This window comes from Pygocentrus nattereri, chromosome 23, assembly GCF_015220715.1.
Source record: "Pygocentrus nattereri isolate fPygNat1 chromosome 23, fPygNat1.pri, whole genome shotgun sequence".
Lineage (NCBI taxonomy): Eukaryota > Metazoa > Chordata > Actinopteri > Characiformes > Serrasalmidae > Pygocentrus > Pygocentrus nattereri.
Window position 1 is genome coordinate 22,671,739 of NC_051233.1, and position 20,185 is coordinate 22,691,923.

The following is a 20,185-nucleotide window of genomic DNA, read 5'->3' on the forward strand; positions in this document are numbered from 1 at the left end:
ATCTCTCCTCTCAAGCAGGAGTTATAAATTATTGAAGATGCAAGGAAAAAAGGAACAACTGAAGATACTGCACTCAAGAAGTTTAAGGTGATTTTAGATAAAGAGTCTCCTCTATGGCCTAAGTCAATAGATCAGGATATTGGGATACAGTAAGATTTAGACAGAAGTTTATCAGGATAAAGCTGAGCTGGGACAGGATATTACTGGGATACAGTCAGCTTGGGAAATAATTTTTTAAGGATACAGTCAGACTGGGGCAAGATTTTGCTGGGATATAGTCAGCTTGAGACATAATTTTGCTTAGATACAGTCAGCTTGGGACAGTATGTTGCTGGAATACAGTCAGATTGGGACAGTATTTTGCTGGAATACAGTCAGATAGAGACATAATTTTGCTTGGATACAGTCAGATTGAGACAGGGTTTTGCTGGGATACAGTCAGATTTGCACAGGATTTTGCTGGGATACAATCAGATTGGGACAGGATTTTGCTGGGATATAGTCAGATTGAGACATAATTTTGCTTAGATACAGTCAGTTTGGGACAGTATTTTGCTTGGATACAGTCAGATTGGGACAGTATTTTGCAAGGATGTAGTCAGATTGGGACAGGATTTTGCTGGGATACAGTCAGATTTGCACAGGATTTTGCTGGGATATTGTCAGATTGAGACATAATTTTACTTAGATAGTCAGTTTGGGACAGTATTTTGCTGGAATGCAGTCAGATTGGGACAGTATTTTGCCGGATACAGTCAGATTGAGACATAATTTTGCTTGGATACAGTCAGATTGGGACAGTATTTTGCTGGGATACAGTCAGGTTGGGACAGGGTTTTGCTGGGATACAGTCAGATTGGGAGAGTAATTTGCTGGGATACAGTCAGGTTGGGACAGGGTTTTGCTGGGATACAGTCAGATTGGGACAGTATTTTGCTGGGATACAGTCAGGTTGGGACAGGGTTTTGCTGGGATACAGTCAGATTGGGACAGTATTTTGCTGGGATACAGTCAGGTTGGGACAGGGTTTTGCTGGGATACAGTCAGATTGGGACAGGGTTTTGCTTGGATACAGTCAGGTTGGGACAGGATATTTCAGGGATACAGTCAGATTAGGACAGTATTTTGCTGGGATATGGTCAGATTTGCACAGGGTTTTGCTTGGATACAGTCAGGTTGGGACAGGATATTTCAGGGATACAGTCAGATTAGGACAGTATTTTGCTGGGATATGGTCAGATTTGCATAGGATTTTGCTGGGATACAGTTGGGTTAAGACAGCATTTCGTTGTGGTACAGTTGGGATTGGATGGACATCTGTCACAATAAATTTAGTGTGATATAATTTTGTTCGGCTAAAGTTGGGTTTGATATAATTCTGCAGGGCCTGGACAGAATTTTTGAGACATGGTAAATTTGGTGATATACAATGGCTTTTGCATGCCCATGCCAGGTCATTTGTTCAGGTCTCCAGTGTCAAGTGTTTCAATCCCTCTGCCCATTGCAGCTGTGAATTCAGCTGTGAATAAAATATTCACTTGCAATGAAAGTTACATATTCAAAAATAAGAAAATAAATACTCGATCTATTTAAATATCTCTGTTTATTAATCAAGTAAATTTAAAGTTAAAACTTAAAGTTAAAATGGAGAGAAAATATCTTTATAAATGAGTGCATGTTTTTCTGCAGTGCCCTAAACAAACTTATACCAAAAAGCTGCCTTGTCCTACTTCATTTAACAAAAACACTGTGAAACAGTAGCATCCACTGCACCACAGAAGCACTCTGCATTCAGCCTGCTCACAACTGACTCACAGGCATGTGTTAGGGAGTTTAGAGGTTTAGGCTGTGGATAAATATCTGACTGTCTCTTCCTGTTTTTGTCTAAAAGACATGTAGTCACTGTGTGTGCTCATGCTTGGATGTATATTCTTGTTTTATTGTCCTTGTGGGGACAAGAATAGCAAAATAAGTATTAAGTGTGTGCATGTTTGTGCATTTGGAGAAGGTGCGGGGGTGCAGGGGTGTGGGAGGAGGGCAGTAGCAGTATGACACATCACAACAATAAGAGCATTTCTTGGCATCACACACTCACAGCCATGACAACTGTGAACAATCCTGGCTCTCCAGCAGCGGATGTATTTCACACTTTGAGAGACACAGACAGCTTTCGATTTTAGGTACTAAATTAAGATTCTGGCGACTTTGTGTTCTACTTGGACTCCATACAGAAAGATCCAGCAACAGCCACAGTGAGCTTTTCTTCTGATGTAGATGGAGAATCACTTTTTACCCAAATTTTAATTCCCAATCTTTTTAGTGTCTAATTCCTACCCTGTAGCTAGGTCTTCTCATCACGTGAAGCTTGGAGGGTGAAGGCTAGCACGTGATTCCTGAGTCACAAGTCTTTTTGACGTGACATCATTGGACAGCTCAACACGCTTGGAGGGGAACACTAACTGCCAATTCTGTTATGAAAGCTAACAGATGCCTGTAATGCCAAGCATTACACTGAGTAACAGGGGAGTGGGAGGGCCATCGGATATGTTGCCTCAGATTCCCAGTTACAGAGGCTGTGGCTTGTTGATTACTTAACATGCTTACAGTTTACACTCAAATTCACACATCATACAAGTATAAACAAGAGTTATAAATTACTTAAAACAGAAAGAATAAATAAATCTATTGCGATTGGACCTAGGATTCTCAGGTGCTCAGGAGTCTCAGGAGTCTTTTGAGGGACAAAAAGGGTCCCCACGTTGCCTGTGTAAAGTCAATAGTTCAGGACAACTTCAAAGTTGTTAACCCTTAGAATCTGAACTATATTAATAGCACTTATTGCTTATTGTTATTAAATAGGCTAAATTTTAATAAGATCACTCTGGCATGTGTGTAAAATATATAACGTCATTGTCCTTTACATTATACAAACACTTCACGATAAACGGACCAATAGAAATACTCCAAATATTGCTTGTAATAAAATCTGCTACAATAAGTTGCAGGATTCAAGAACATTTTTGCCTTCCATTTAAGAGATACTTGTTTTTTTTTGTTGTTGTTTTTTTGGTTTGTTTGTTTTTTTTGACAGTGATAATATATTGCTTTATCATTATAATACATATGTAATAACATAAACATGTAAAATATCATTTAACCTATAATAATCTTAAAAATAATCTTAACTGTTGACCTAAATGTGTGCTATCAGCAGCAAGACATTTCCACCATGACTGATTGTGACAGCAATGAGTCACTTAGTGTAAGATACAGTTGTTGAATTGGAAAAAGTTATTTAAAAGTTTAAGCACTGTTTTGATACTCGACTGTCCCTGTATATCATGTCTAGACATCTGTGGTCGGTCACTTTGCTTGTCAGTGAAATGGCCCCTTCCTTCAAAAGTTGGCAGTTCTTAGCCATGTTAAATGACCATACAGACAGATTCACATACAATAGACAAATGAACAAATCCAAGTGATTTGCACATTACAATAAAGCGATGTACTCATATATAGCATGTAATAAAACAGAACCGGCCAGACACGTGTGGTTAAAATCAGAGAGTGTTTTTTATGTTTGAGCACAATCCAAAATCATGGTCACAAACCAGGCAGAGGGCAAATCCAGGAAAATACAAATATGAAAAAGGAAAACCATAAGAGGGACAGGATCCAGCAAATGGGGTCCAACTGAACAGGTGAAACAGATCAATATTAAAGTTAGGATGAGTGCTGATTGGTGGATGATGGTGGAGCCACAGTCACATGATCTCCCAGGGAGTTCGTAAGACAGCCCGAGCCGGAGGGATACGTGACACATCATCTCTTATTTGTTCTGATGCCCTCTCCATTCTGCTGCTTGGGGTTCTTAATGTGGAGATGTTCATACTGAGATTGTTTTGTAGTAAATTTAACAAAAAAATTGCACCACACATTCTTGGAAAATCCTCAATAAAACAACTACATACTTACATTCAACCACCTCTGGCTCTGATTCATACTAACCGACTCAGTAACTCACTACAGGTCATATGGGTGGTCGCATGATTTGTCATGACACTATAATTGGAAAATCTCCATTGTCACCCCAAATACTGCAGACAAGACAGGAATGCCACTGACCACTACAAGCTTCCACTTCCTGACTAAAAATCATGGCCTATCCTGAACTGAACAGTCTTAAACATATCATTTAATACCATTCAACTTGCCAAAAACTCTATATGTCATTAGAATGCATGCAGATAAACATAAAAATAGCACAAAGAAACCAATTTTCGATATCTTGTGGGCAAGTGTCAGGAGTTTAATTCTAGATTTCTTCTCAACACTCCCAGCCATCGCATGGATTCATTATGAGCATGACAAAGTCCTGATTAGTCAAATCAGACAACAGATGATAACTACAATAACTACAATTATTTTGCAATAGTACTGGACTTCCTTCAGGAGAGGTCTGCAAATAGCTAAAGAATACACATTGACAAAGATGAATTCACTACCTAGGATGTTAATGTTAGATGTATTTATTGTAATATGACCTCTTTTTCTGAGGGAATCCATCCTCTACAGAGATCAAGCTTGCTTACATGTGAATTTTAACACAAAATGTATATGTATATTTATTTATTTACAAAATGTATATTTACAAATGTATATTACAGTAAGTTTAACATGTTTGGGGAAAAAACTAAATGTATATGGGCTATAAATTTTACACAGGTCACATTTTAGGTTTATGCCAATAAATAGCAACATAAAAATGTGTAGAAGTGTATTGTCAATCAGCAACATATAATTTGACCTGGGGCACCCAGGCAACGGCTGTATATTTCATTGCTGCTGTGCAAAAACTCCAGTTACCCTTTGCAGACCACTAGAAATGATCCAACATTACGACATTAACGCCCAATATATATGTGTCCACTCAATGTCTACTCAATTGGACACATCTACCTTGCTGGTCTACCTTGTAGATGTACAGTCAGAGACAGTAATTTATCTGTTGCTGCATAGTTTGTGTTGTTCATCCTCTAGTCCTTCATCAGTGGTCACAGGATGTGGCCCTCAGAAGGATGTTGGCTGGATATTTTTGGTTGGTGGACCATTCTCAGTCCAACAGTGACACTGAGGTGTTTGAAAATTCCAGCAGCACTGCTGTGTCTGATCCACTCGTACCAGTGCAACACACACTAACACACCACCACATTAGAGTCACTGCAGTGCTGAGAATAATCCACCACCCAAATAATACCTGCTCTGTGGTGGACCAGTGGGGGTCTTGACCATTGAAAAGGATTTGTCCTATTTGTTTTCTCTGGAATCAAATTATCTGGCAATACCACAAATAGAAAGTCATGTGATGAGTTGATGAGTGACCACCGTGTGGGAGAGGGAGTTATTCAGGTCTCTAATGATCAGCCTGTCACAATAGGCCTGTGTGCATCTCTCCTCACTAATCGAGTCTTCCTAATAACCCATGAGAGGATGAAATGACCAACAGATCCTTCTTAATGAGCAGAGAACAATCAGCATCCTGTAGCAATAATAAAGACACACACACACACTTCAGTCCAGCTCAGGCTAAGCACGCTCACACTGATCCTTCCTTTCTAGCAAAAACATCCAAAATAGTTGTCAACAGCCTGCTTTTGGACAACCCTCTTCCTATAAAAGTTTAGTTTGGACCCCTGTTGGCCACACCTGTTACAGCTAATCCGTGTTTTTCAGATGGCTTTTACCAGCTGGAGCTAAGCTCAGCAGGAAGCATCTCCAGGAGTGTTTCGTGACCACTGATCTGTGTGTAAGACTGGACTGTAATTAATTTCAACAGAAGGCTTCATACAAAGCCATGTTTGGATCGCCAGTGGTAAAGTTCAACTCGGACAGCTGTAAACAGGCCGAAGCTAACAGATGTTTAAACTAACAGCAAAAAAAGCCTGTACTAACAGGAAAAATCTGTCCACCATGTTATGCTGCCACCTGTTGCCACTGGTTTCAGTTTGGCCAAGAAGTAACATGATCTCATAGATTAAGTATTTCAAGCCTTGTTCACACCAGATATTTGTTGGGTAGTAAGATTGCCAGTGGGGAAAAAAACCTTCCATTTTTGTGCAGTTAGCAAGCTAGCTAACTCGCCAGCCATAAACAGGATATGAATGTGAACATCATTATACCAGAAAATACATGTGAGAACAAGAGCTGTATGTACCTATGTGGTTGGTGGTAGTGAGGTGTCTTCACAAGCCAAGGGCTAATATAACTAATGTAGCAGTTAGCAAGCTGGATAACACATTTACCACAAAGTCAAATCACAAAAGTAAAGATAACACTTAACATAAAGTCTCTATACTGGATATCCTAGAGTCTCTCTTGTATGTGTTTATATTTACAGGTATTTACAGCCAGTGAGGATGAAATCTTTAAATGCAAACTCAGTGGTCAAAATTTACCATAGTTGAACTTGACATCATAAGCTGGTGGCTTCAGACACAAACTTAGTTCACACTGAAAGTCAGCAAATTTCACTGAAAAGCACTTGTGCTTGCAAAATTTAGGTGACAAAATATGTCAATTTCTAGCTGTACCCAAATATGTATGAACACAACCAAACACAATAAGGCACAGTATTGATGGGCACCGCATTTAAAGCAGACAGTCTGGATTTTCAACTTCATGACGTATTTGTATCCTCACTCAGTACCATCAAGGAGAGATTTGACTGACAACAGAAGGGAAGATTTTCTTCTGTGGGGGTGTGGGGAGATTGGGTGTTGAGGAAAAGGACAGGATAGTTAACATTCCACAGTCAAAGTCAGAGACGGAGAGTACGAACACCGGCGGAAAACCAACAGGAAAACTCAGCAGGATGCTGCTACTTTGGGAAGAACAACAGAGAAGTCAAAGAAATGGCCTAACCTTGTCTGTCTTTCTCTCTTTGGTACAAGACAGTGAGATCACTAATGCTTTCTCACGACTCTCAACAGGACTCAGTCAGTTTTGCAGGAATCTTAACATACAGCAGCATTCATTAATCTACTCATACTCCTCATAGAATCCCCACACATGCGTACCTGTGTACACTGATCCTGACTGAGCTTTGTTTAGTTCACATTGAATATGGCTGTGGATTGTATTTACATGTATTCTTTACAAATTTGCCATCAAGACTAATTCTGCAGCTATGCAAATGTACTTGAGTGATAAAGTGAATGTGGTTCAGAGTTAATCAGAGGTGTAAATCTCATTTTTTTTAATGCAATAGTAATGCAACCATTTAGGATTGATTACAACTCTCCAATATCAAAACAATCGACTTCAGACCAATGCACCGGTGCATTTTTACACCCCTAGATGCAGTGTACACACTGTCACAGTCCCATTCTAGTGTGTATACTCAGTCTCATGTCAGTGGTTTGGGGAAGATTAAGGATTAATGGACAACTGTTGGTCATATTTGAGTTTTAAGCAAGCATGTTAACAAATAAACAACACAACACCATAACTACTGTCAGCCCAACAGCGTCAAGATCAAGATTTCAGTTCACTTGGCTGCGAAACTCCAGTGTAGGTCATCCCAAATACATTCATTCCCAGCAACCCACAATTCACGAGATTCCATAATTCGGTTTGTGACCCCCTGTGCTCTATCCTGGTAATCCCTCTCCTCTCCAGGCCCATTTCCTTCCCGCCAGCTGCCGGCTCACGCACTATCCCACCCCAAGCTATTAATAGAGCAACAATGAACTCGGAATACTGTGCATGGAATCTCGCAAAAGGAGGCCTGCCACAGAACGGTAAGATTCACAAAGCAAAACAAGGTGGCAAAGCTAACGGATGACGGGATGACGCAGCACTGGGACTCACTTTTAGGTCACCAGAAAAACAGGACCAACGCTACTACAGTTCACACAGACATCACAGAATTCAAGTTTAGAAGGTATTAATATTGTCACTTTTGTAAAAAAAAAAATCTAATTTCCATTCATATCAAAATGCAAATACATAAAAACAGAAACAAAAACACAAAACAGAAAAATATTAAACTACAAGTTACTACAAATGTTACAAGAAAAAGTGTTATGGCAGCACTGACCATATGTGGTGTTCTATAGAGGGCTTTATCAGGAACTCTGAGAGTTACACACATGCAAAAAACACACATTTGCATACGTATGTACAGGTACAGCAGACTGCATTGCAATTCAAAGGAAAGGAAGATCTTTGCAGTAGCAAAGTGAGGCATTTTTCACTTCACACCAACAGTGATTCCTTCAGTGTCTAAAGCTTTCTAAAATATGTATGTACAGCATCAAAGCCCAGAAGAGACACTAATAGCACCAGATTTCCTATCAGACACTGATAAGTAACAGCTAATACACACAAATCCCAAGTCAGTTCTTCAAGAAAAAAACTATAACCAAGTAGTTAAAAAACAACAGCATTAATAATTCAAGACTTTGGCGTGTATTTCATATTTGTAAATTGCATTTAATATTTCTAGATTTAGATTTTAAAATATATAACCAATTTTACATTTCTCAATAGAGATCAATATGTATAGACTAGGTTTCATGCAATATGTATAAACTGGGCATTTTATGCAAAATTTACAAAATATAAACTTTATATTCATTTCTTAAGATTAAGATTTATGTATGAAACCAGTTTCACATTTCTCAGGTGAAATAAACATTTGCAGACTAATGTATAAAGTAGATTTTGCATTTCTAAAATGAAATTTTAAATTGTAAATTGATGTTTTTAAATATACAGTCACTTTTGCATTTCTCAACTGACATTAATGTTTCTAGACTGAACTTTATGTATATGGCAAATTTCACATTTCTCAACTGAGATCAATGTTTGTATATTAAGGTTTATGTACGTAGTCAATTTCACATTGACTACAATTGAGATTTTAAATTGCAGATTAGGATTTTGAAACATACAGCCAACTTCTCAACTAAGAGGAAAATTTCTACATTGCTGGACTGAGATTTTGAAATACATGGGAAATTTTACATTTCTCAGTTGAGATTATAAATTGCAGTTTGGGATGAAATATACAGGCAATTTTGCATTTATCAAATGAAATTAACACTTTAGATTGCAATTTTTCACATTTCTCAGTTGAAACGAACATTTCTACCTTGAAATTTGTATAAGGTCAAATTCACATTGCTTATTCTAGATTATAAATTGTAATTTGAGCTTCATGTTTATTTTCAATTTCACATTTCTTAGCTGAGACATACTTTTCTAGATTTAAATTTTGAAATGTATCGTAAATATCATATTTGTCAGTTCCCTGTTCCCAGATTTGGATTTTAATGGATGTAGTCAATTTAATTTTTCTCACTTGTGTACACTCAGCAACAAGCTTACACAGAATACTGAACTGTTCACAACTGAAGTACAAAAGTTGCAAGAATTTTCTCAGCTTTGGCAAAAAGCATGAGAACATGCTGTCATTTTGTTGCCAGAACAATGCAGAAAAGTGAAATAGTCACGAGGGAACTACTGTACTTTCCAAACATGTTGGCTCACTTTTTAGACCAGCTGTGTGTGTGTGTGTGTGTGTGTGTGTGTGTGTGTGTGTGTGTGTGTGTGTGTGTGTGTGTGTGTGTGTGTGTGTGCGTATGAGACTGCGTGGGATTCTGACACTTGGGATTTTGGCTTGTACAAACAAAGTGTGACACAAAAGGTAAAGGAAAAGCCCTAAAACCCCTGGTCTGCCTCTCACACACCACACACACACACACACACACACACACACATACTAAACAGTAGCAAAAGAAGTAAAATGGTTCTCTTACCTTTATAAACTGCTACAGCAGTGTGTATAAGAAGTGTAAAGCCATTCTCCTCTCAGCACATGGAGAGCCAATAGCACCTCATAAGTCCAGTCAAAGCAATGTCCACTCTGTCTCTCTCTCTCTTTCTCTTTAGCTCTATTCCCTTTCTCGGTCACACACTTTCCATCTCTGTCTTTCTGCAGTTAGAGCAGCAAAGCCTGGAGTGTGTATGTGTGTGAGAAAGTGAAAGGGGGAAAAATAGAGCATGTGTGTGTGAGTGTGTGTGTGTGTGGAAGTACTCTGGCGGGTGCTTTCGCTGCAAGCTGAGATCAGATCCACCCCTTTTTTTTTTCAACATCTAAGCCATGCAAACAAGCCTAGTGTGAGAGAAGGTGTTCCTGTGAGTGTGAAAATGTTTCACCTTAAAACTTTCCAGTTTCTTTTTTCCTAAGTTTAAACATTTCTTTCACCTTCCAAGAGAAGAAAAAACTGTCATCACTCTTGTGAAGAAAATGTCCCACATTTGCTGTTTCTGAAACTCTGTGTGTTTATCAGAGAGAGAGAGAGAGAGAGAGAGAGAGAGAGAGAGGGAGAGAGCATTTGCTGCATGTACCTCATGTCTCATGAATTCACATTCCATGTACCGCAGACTTGGAGTATCCTTTCCATCACCCACCTACACACAGACACCTCTCCATGCAGTATGTGGGGGAATGCCATTGTTCTTTGACGACGCCCCCAGGGCACAGAAGGAGGCGGGCCAAGAGCCCACAGAGTGGAATTCCAGACCCGGAATGGACCAGTGAGAGCTCAAGCTGTGAACCAATCAGAGTGCAGGCTGCGGCTGAGTAGGCAAAGACAGTAAGCCTGGATTCTACAGCCGTACAGACTGAAAGAGCCAAGAAACTCCTGAATCCCACTCAGAGCACAGCATGAACTCAGTGGAACTTCAACTGCAGTCACCTTACTGCAGTAGTACCGAACAATTTATTATAGTAGATAGTAGATATAGTAGATACTGAATAATTAATGATTAATAGTACAACCCCAATTCCAAAAAAGTTGTGTAAAATGTAAATAAATGTAAATAAAAACAAAATGATTTGCAATAATTTGCAAATCTCATAGACCCATATTTTATTCACAATAGAACATAGAACACACATCAGAAGTTGAAAGTGAGACATTTTACAACTTCATGAAAAACATTAACTCATTTAGAACATGATGACAGCAAAGCATCTCAAAAAAGTTGGGACAGGGACATCAAAAGGCTGGAACAGTAAGTGGTACTAATGAAAACAGCTGGAAGAGCAATTTGCAACTAGCTCACATGAATAGATCAAAAAGGGATATTTTAGAGAGGCAGAGTCTCTCAGAAGCAAAGACAGGAAGATTTCACCAATCTGTGAAAAACTATGTCTAAAAATTGTGGAACAATTTCAGACAAATGTTCCTCAATGTAAAATTGCGAAGACTTTGAATAGCCCACCATCTACAGTACATAATATCAAAAGATTCAGAGAATCTGGAGAAATCCCTACACGCAAGGGACAAGATCAGTGGTCAATATTGAATGATCATGATCTTTGGGCCCTCAGGCAGCACTTCATTGAAAACAGGCATGATTCTGTACTGGAAACCACTGTTTACAGCAGTAAACACAGCTCGCAATTTAAAACTATATCATGTCCAGATGATCCAGAAATGCCATGTCTTCTCTGGGACAAATCTAATTTAAAATTGACTGTGGCAAAATGGAAAAGTGTTCTTTGAAATTTGAAATTTGAAATTCTTTTTGGAGAGGGAGAGGGACCATCTAGCTTGTTATCAGCACACAGTTCAAAAGCCTGCATGTCTGATGGGCTGCATTAGTACCTATGGTGTGGGCAGCTTACATATCTGGAAAGGCTCTATCAATGCTGAACAGTATATAGAGGTTTTAGAACAAAATTTGCTGCCATCCAGACAATGTCTCTTTCAGGGAAGGCCTTATTTCAGCTTATTTTACATCCTGCATCCGGGTGCTGAACTGCCCCACCTGCAGTCCACATCTTTCACAGATAGTGATCATTTAGCGCATTATGAAATTAAAAATCCAGCAAAAACACAGTAGCTGTTGAGTAGCTAGAATCTTACATCAGACAAGAATGGGACAACATTCCTCTCGCAAAACTCCTGTAATTGGTCTCCTCCCTTCCAAGATTTTTACAGACTGTTGATAAAAGAAGAGGGGATGCTACACAATGGTAGACATGACCTTTTCCCAACTGAGATGCGTTGCTGCCACCAAGTTCTAAATGAGTTAATGTTTTTCGTGAAATGGTAAAATGTCTCACTTTCAACATCTGATATGTGTTCTATGTTCTATTGTGAATAAAATATGGGTCTATGAGATTAGCAAAACATTGAATTCTGTTTTTATTTACATTTATTTACATTTTATACAGAGTGTTTTGGAATTGGGCTTGTAGTTACTATATATTTCACAGTAGTTACTGAATATTTTATGGTAGTTACCATATATTTCACAGTAGTTACTGAATATTTTATGGTAGTTATTAAATATTTCATAGTATTTACTGAATATTTTATGGTAGTTACTAGTTTTCCATGTTTCTCTCACCAGTAGGAATACAAGGTATTTCCTCCTGAAAATGACAGAAGTATCTATTTATTCATCCTTGCATGATTTGGACAGGCAGAGAGAGTGAAAGAAAGAGAGTCAGTGAATGAGAGAGAGATAGAGAGAGAGAGAGATACAGAGAGGGAGAGAGACCTACAGCTATGTCTATGTGCATCTAAAGTTTCAAAGACACAAAAGAAAGCCGAGAAGACACTCTATTCTTTCACTGGCGACCACCACACCTTTCCTCATTCCCCTCTTTCTTTCTTCATTTTCTTTTGGGGTTTGATTATTAATTCATTGCTTGATTCTTTATGAGCTTTGACCCCCTGAATTACTGGCACTCTTGGTAAAGATGATCTAGAAGGGCTATGGAAGAAATTTGCTCTTCATCAGTTTACAGCAAAATATGAGAGATCAAAATTTGTCTATAAAGAACACGTGTTTTGCCTTCTGGTCTGTACCATATCAGTATAGACACAAAAGTATTCTGGCAGACGGAAGTTCAAAGGTCAGCACCCTCTGACCCTCTGATGCCTGATACAGGACACCGTCTGCACTGTGTGTGTTACAGGGTAGTTGGAATTGTTGCTGCGTTGATTTACTTCTCCTGAACCAGAGGCTACGACCCCACTCACAGCTGAGTACCCTCAAAATGGGTTTGCAGCTGAAAACCCCATTAAAATTACAGACAGACTAGTTACATCCTGCAGTTTGATGAATAAACATGATATTCATGCATAATAATGTTATGCAGCTTTGCTCCTGAAGATGCATACTCTTTGCAGTTTCCAGCAAAAAGTGCAAATTAATGACAAAAAATCTATAGGAAGAGAAGACATTTTGCTCTGGGGTATCAGAAAGACTTTTTCTTGGCTTCTAGTTTCAAGTTATTAAAGTCAAGCTGAAGTCCTGCTTTAGTCCTTCTTATAGCTCCCTCCAGAATTATTGCAGTCCTTGATAAATGAGAAAAAAGGTTTCTCAGCTTGATCTTACACAGAGGTCTTTCAGTGAGGTATAAATAAGTTATACATGAATTTCAGCATACACCAATTAGCAAACAATCACAACATTATGACCAACTGCCTAATATGCTGTGTGCTACCAAAACAGCTCTGACCCACTGAGGCAAGGCCTCCTAGAGCTTCCTAGTAGAATACTGCCTAGAGCATCATGCTCCACTGGCCTATCTTCTTCCCACAGTGCATCCTGGTGCCATCACTTCTCCAGTAAATGAGCATCCACATGAAAGTAAACAGGACTGGTTGTCCCAGGTGACCTGTAGTTTTCCGAGGTCCAGTTCTGACAATTGCATGCCCATTGTAAGCACTTTCATGGTAGTCAGGGGTGTTTTGTAACACGTTCTTAACCATAACCATATCACAAAATGTGTGCGCCACAGTTGCTTTTCTGTCAGGTCAGAACAGATGAGATACTGTACCTTTGTTCCCCTCATGCATTGAGCCTTGGGCTCCCAACATCTTATCATCAGGTTGTGGTTTGTCCCTTGGACCACTATTGGTTGTCCCTCCTCCCCACCACTACTCCTGACCAGAAGCATCGCATAGGCCTTGCCATTTCAGAGGTGGTCTGACACTATCTGTCATATCTATCTGACCATATCTGTTAAAGTCATCTGGCTATAACAATTTAGCCCTTATTAAAGCTGTTCACATCTGCTGATTTCTCCCACAACAAACACGTGAGCTATGAGAACTGAGTGTTCACTCAATATCTAATATATCCCAGACCTTGACATGCGTCCAGGCCTACATGATCTCAGAAATACATTGGCAATAGAAAGGCATACTCTGAAACAGCTGCACATGAGTCTAAGGTCTCTGTGCCTGATGCAAAGGAGCATAAGGCTCCCCAGGATTGGGCTGTGGAGCAGCGGAACTGCATTCTTTACAATGTACTATCCAATTCTTTAGAGTGCACTATGCTTTGTGATGAGTTGGAGAGGCATTTGTGATCCAGAACTAATCGTTATTCATCCATACTTGACATCACTTATGTTTTCGTGGCTGAACACAATCAAATCCTAACAGCAAAGAGTCAAGGCTGTCTATGCAGCAAAAAAAACTTGTATGTGCCTACAGTGTATCTCAATTAGATTCTGTCCATAAGAATTTCTAGAAGTGTCAATAACTGACATTTTTGAGAATTTTGGTATAATTTTACTGAAGAGCATATAGGCCTTTCATGATAACTGACCTAAACGTACATAGACATTTATAAAAGCTTATTCCTTAAAAAGCATCAGTGGTATAAAAAGCTGCTTTTGTCAACTTTGATATCAAGTTGACAAAACACCTGCGTTACTGACATTAGGTTGTGTCTTAACACTTTCTGGGGTGAAATGACTTAGAATGAGAAGCTGAGCTCAATGTTTTATGTGAAAGACATAATAGTTGTTATGTGAATATTTATAGTACCTCACTTAAACTATATGGACAAAAGTATTGGGACACACCTCTTAATCATTGAATTCATGTGTTTCATTCAGTCCCATTGCCACAGGTGTATAAAATCAAGCACCAAGCCATGCAGTCTGCCTTTACAAACATTTGTGAACTCACTGAATTGTGAGCTCACTGAATCCAAGCGTGGTATTGTAATAGGATGCCACTGTTGAAACAAGTCAGTTCAGGAACAGTGGGAAGAGTTGTGGGAAGTTTTTCCCTTGTCTGTGTCGGCATGACTGAGCTCCTGCGCAAAAAACAAGGTCTGTAAAGGCACGGCTGGGTGAGTTTGGTGTGGAGGAACTTGACTGTCCCATACACAGCCATGACCACAACCACATCAATCACCTTTGAGATGGTGAGCCAGACCTTCTCGCCCAACATCAGTATCTGACCTCACAAATGCTCTTTGGAATGAATGGGTGAACATTCCCACAGACACACTCCAAAATCTTGCAGAAAGCTTCCCAGAAGAGTGGAAGCAGTTATAGTTGCAAAGAGGGACCAACTGCATATTAATGCCTGTGGATTAAAAATGAGATATCATAAAAGCTCATGTAGGTGTAAGGTGTAGGTGTCCCAATACATGCCCATAAATTTGTCCATGGAAAGTCAAGGAAGGTCTTAAGTTGGCTATCATTTAGCCGTATAAATGCTGACCTCCAGTAAAGTGTAAAGTATTTTTCTTTGAATAATTTACCAATAACTGTTTATTTGCTGGATTTAACATATTGGAAAAAATGCAAAAGTAATGGCACACCTTATTTTCTGTTATGTTCAACTGAACAGAAGCTGTGCACTCAAAATTTGCGTAAGACATCACATTTAAGTGTTTTCTCCGGAGAGGATGTGTTAATTTATTTTCACGTAGTAAATCAACATGTCATTTACACTACACAACCTCAAAAGCAGTGTTTATCTTCCTATCATTTTACAAGTACTCTATCTAGAAAATGTAACATCTAACAAAATTGAACTTTAAGTGAAGCTGGGTTTAGCATCTTGCGGCAGTCCAGACACTCCATCAGGCTAAGAGATGATACAATTATTAATGAGAGGAAGAGATTTTGCCTGCACTGACAAAACTCCAGTGAAACACGCTGCTTGTAAAGCATTACGGCTTTGATCTGGAGCTGTTTTCCAACTTATATGGTTAAACAAGTCAGCAAGTACATTTTAAAAGGGCTGTGACTGGGACTGACAGAAACTTCATGACTAGCTTAAAGACATTCTGGCACCTGGCATTAACTTTCTACTGCATAACTTCAAAACAAATGGGCAAGTGGAAGGTGACCCCCTGCTGTTAGTTACTAGTGGGATACTTGTTTAATCCTCAACCGGAAAGCTCACAGATCGTCTGATCCCGTAGGTGTGTCAATTTTCACCCAGCCAGACAGCTGCCTCAGTTACATGTGTGGAAAAATCAGGATGAAGATGAAACTGCATCAGTCGCTACAAATGGAAAGACACATCGACTTACATTGCACGCTCTGGAAAATAAACCTGCCAAAAAGTGTTCTTTGGAGCGACTTCAAGATAAATAATCTTTTAGTGTACAATTATTTACCAAATTATTTTTTGGAAACAAATTGAGCATGAAGAACCTTTTTAAAGTTTAATGAGGTTCTACACTCATTAATGTTTTTTTTCCTAGAACCAGACACCCAGGCAAAGAGCCATTTAGAGCACGTACATCCAAAATCTTACTAAAGATAAGCTTTAGACTGGCAGCTTGAGATACATATACCATGTCAGCATCACTGCTGTGTTGTCAGTGGCCTACAACCCAATTAACCCCTTACAATCCCAGGCTTATTATACAGTAACTACGGGGACTTCAGTGCAAACTAGCTGAGCTATTCTTACACTCTTAAAAAAGATGGTTTTTCAAGGATTCTTTAGTAAAGAAAATCGTTCTATACACAATCATGAACACTCAAAGAATGCCCTGTGTGATTAAAGGGTTCTTTGCATCATGAAATGGTTCTTCAGATTGAAGGAGAATGTGCCGTAGATGGTTCTAAATATAACCCTTTTGAAAATGGTTCTATATAGCACCAATATATAGGTTGTAATTATTGAAGAACTCTTTCTTCCAAGTCAGTCAAAAGTCTAAAATGTTTTGTACTTTGAACCAGTTTGGTAAAATGATCCAAGACCCTACCATACTGTGAATAGCAACTCGCTTGCAGGTTAGTACAGCAAGGCCAGAGTATATGAAAAGAGTATATGAAAAGAGTATATGAAAGCTACATGTGTATAAGCACATTTGCATAGTAAATGCAATGCTTTCAATATCTAGGTGTGTCATGAGCATTTTGCTTCCTGGATACATACAGAGACAGAATGGTGGATTGATATAACTTCCTCATTCACCACTTGGTCATTATCTTTGCCATATACACGTCCCTCATGAAAGACTTTCATACAGAGCACTGCTCAGTCAACACACAAAGGCAGTCCTGCTCAGCAAAACCATAAAGGTTCCTGGGGCGAATGGGAAAAATTGCTATTTCAATGTCCAGACAGATTGTCATACATATCGTCACTGTCCAAAGAAATGTGTATCTCCAAAATAATAACTTTACAGGAGAACTTTCTCAGCTTTGAATGTAAGTTCATGGAAATATGTGCTATTCCAAGTGATTTTGGAGCATCACATGATGTAGAAAACTAAAAAAAGACTTAGAGACATATATTTTTATGTTTTTTGGAACAGCTACCTATGTTACCAATAAACATAGAAGTGTATTTATTAGATTCATTATATTTAAGCATAAATATGCAGGTTAATATACCAAATCTTTAAAGAAAAACATGGGATGTTGGTCAATCTGAGTTAAAATCAGAAATTGCAAAGCTATTTCACCCTTAAAAATCTCATTTAGTCATGCTTCTGCTTGGGGTCTGAGGAAAAAAACAAAAACAAACTAAAACACAAAAATGGATTTAAAAGTGAGGCCTGCTATGAAACAAATATGTCAGGCATGTAGTTATAAGATTCAGGAACTGAAGTGTGGACTTATAATAACTTTTTCCTGCAATATAATCCTGTAATATAATAGTTTTAAATCTTGTAATCACATTACAGTTACTTGTGCTACTCATACGTCTCCTTTAAATTAGACATGCAATTTCATGTTTAAAGTTTTAAGGTTTAGTAAATCAAACAGTGGGTGCTAATTAATCTACTTGCATGGGCACCACTATTAAGAAGGACATCCCAAATTGCAAATTCACCAAAGCAAACCTGCAGAACACACAGCAGACACTGTGCACTCTGTTAGATGAAGATCAGCTTGAACATTATTTTGCAGGTGTTATCCAGGCCTGGGCAGTGTAGTCATGTATTGGTGATAACCTGATGATGATGCTTAAAAGATGATAATTGTCATGTTGTCAAAGATGATTGACAAGAGAACTATTTTATTTTAAACAGCTGGTTAAATAATATTAAAAAATATGCACATGTAACTCTTTCCCTTTTCCTGTTAAAACAATAGATAATTATAGGACATTGTTGAATCTTAAGGCTACCTTAGAGTAAAGTTTCCACCCTGGGGAAGGTCTTTTTACTGTCTGAAGAAAAGTTGAGATGAGCTGTAAAATTATGAAAATTATAATGACAGAAAACACCTATTTTAATATGTAAAGTATGTGGGTGTAGCTTTGGAACTCACTAACTCATTTACACAATTTACTCAAGTTTGAAGTTTCACCACAAGGGGGAGCTACTAGTGTTTGTGTGCATCACTCACAAAGAGGAAGCCATAAACCGTACCAGAACCAGATTAAGGGCGTGTGGCCGCAAGTAGTTAGATGTATTTACACCTGCAAAAGTTTAGTAAACCTGGGTCCTAGAGTTAAAGGGGTTAAGGCCCAACTTTAACCTTTACAAAGAATGACTACAGCAGTGATACATCAAAGACACAAAGACCCCCTGGTGCATGGTCCATGGGATATACAGCATGTGCCTGCCTGAATAAGACCTTCAGGCTTTGCAAGTGGCAGTTCCTGCACGTATGACATCCCTACCAAAGAAGCTCAGAAAAAAAAGACAGGATGATATCAACAGCGGACAAACCAGGAGAGAACTAGCGTAGTTGCTTGAATTCCCAGCCTTATTCCATCCTAAAGCTTATTATCTAGTAATTACATTGAAAACAATGTAAACTTTCCTTATTAGAATTGCAGGGGAACAGATACTTCCACATAAAGACCAAAAGATGCTTAACTGTAACCAAAAAAGCATCTCAGTAAAAGAAAAAGAAGGAAAATCTTTGGTAACAATACATTTTTCAGTCATCACACGGCCATGCCATACATGTTAAATGAAATATTTCTTACTTTGATTCTGATAAAAGTGAAGACTGTGAACTTTGAATTAACTAAAATAGTAGCGGAGACATTTGAATATGATTTGAATTTGACAAAAAGTTATTTTTATCCAAGCAGACTTGTTTAGCAGAAAGAAGTTGGAAGTGGAGAGGAAAATATGTCAACATGTAATTAACTTTAACCTTCAATGTTTATGTTTAATATGCTTGTTATTACACTTTATAACATGTTATTACTGTGATTATTACATTTCATTATAATTAATAATTATAATGTATAATGAATATAATGCAGTTATTGTTGTTCTATATAAATAATAATTCTAATATATAATTAATATAACGTAATTATTGTTATTACATGTTATTTACTACAATTGTTACGGTTTTTAAATGTAAAAGGCACAGCAATAATATCACTTGCTGTGTAAGGGACAACACCACCACAGCAATGACTGAAAATCCTTTTTGCTTTTTTTCTGGTAGCAGACGAGATTATATTTGTCCAGTAGTTTTCTCTTTTTCCAGGTGCTAACCAGTTATTTTAGTTCAGTCTAGATTCGCTGTGTCTATTTTACAGTTTTAGAGGCCAAATTTACTGTTATTGTTCACTGAACTCAGACAAAGTCTGATCATTTTACCCTTGTCTCTCTGTGATTTTACAGACAGTCATCGCCTCACATTGGAAATCGTTGACGCTACAGATGTAGATCATTATTCTACATGCACAATCTCATAACCTTTTCAATTTCTATGATCTTCACAGATTATTTGATGCAAAAATCTGGGTATGTAGTAAAAACAACACACTAAGTTAAGTGATACTTTTTTAATCCCACAAATGGGGAAATTCCACCTCTGCATTTAACCCATCTGTGAAGTGAAACACCACATACACACAGGTGAATAAACACACACTAGGGAGCAGTGAGCACATTTGCCTGGAGCAGTTGGCAGCCC

General features: G+C 38.3%; 1 protein-coding gene across 6 annotated transcripts in view; it reads right to left on the minus strand.

The window, feature by feature from the left end:
- dab2ipb (DAB2 interacting protein b) overlaps positions 1 to 20,185 on the minus strand; it is a 250,907-nt gene that overhangs the window by 174,849 nt on the left and 55,873 nt on the right. Inside the window, exon 1 of one of the 6 annotated variants that reach the window (XM_037533223.1) lies at positions 9,819 to 10,050. The exons of 4 other annotated variants lie outside the window; for them this stretch is intronic. The gene's annotated coding sequence lies outside the window, so the exon portion shown is untranslated. Of the gene's footprint in view, positions 1 to 9,818; positions 10,051 to 20,185 lie in introns of those variants that run through there. One more of the 6 variants, XM_017698896.2, reaches the window with a different exon arrangement.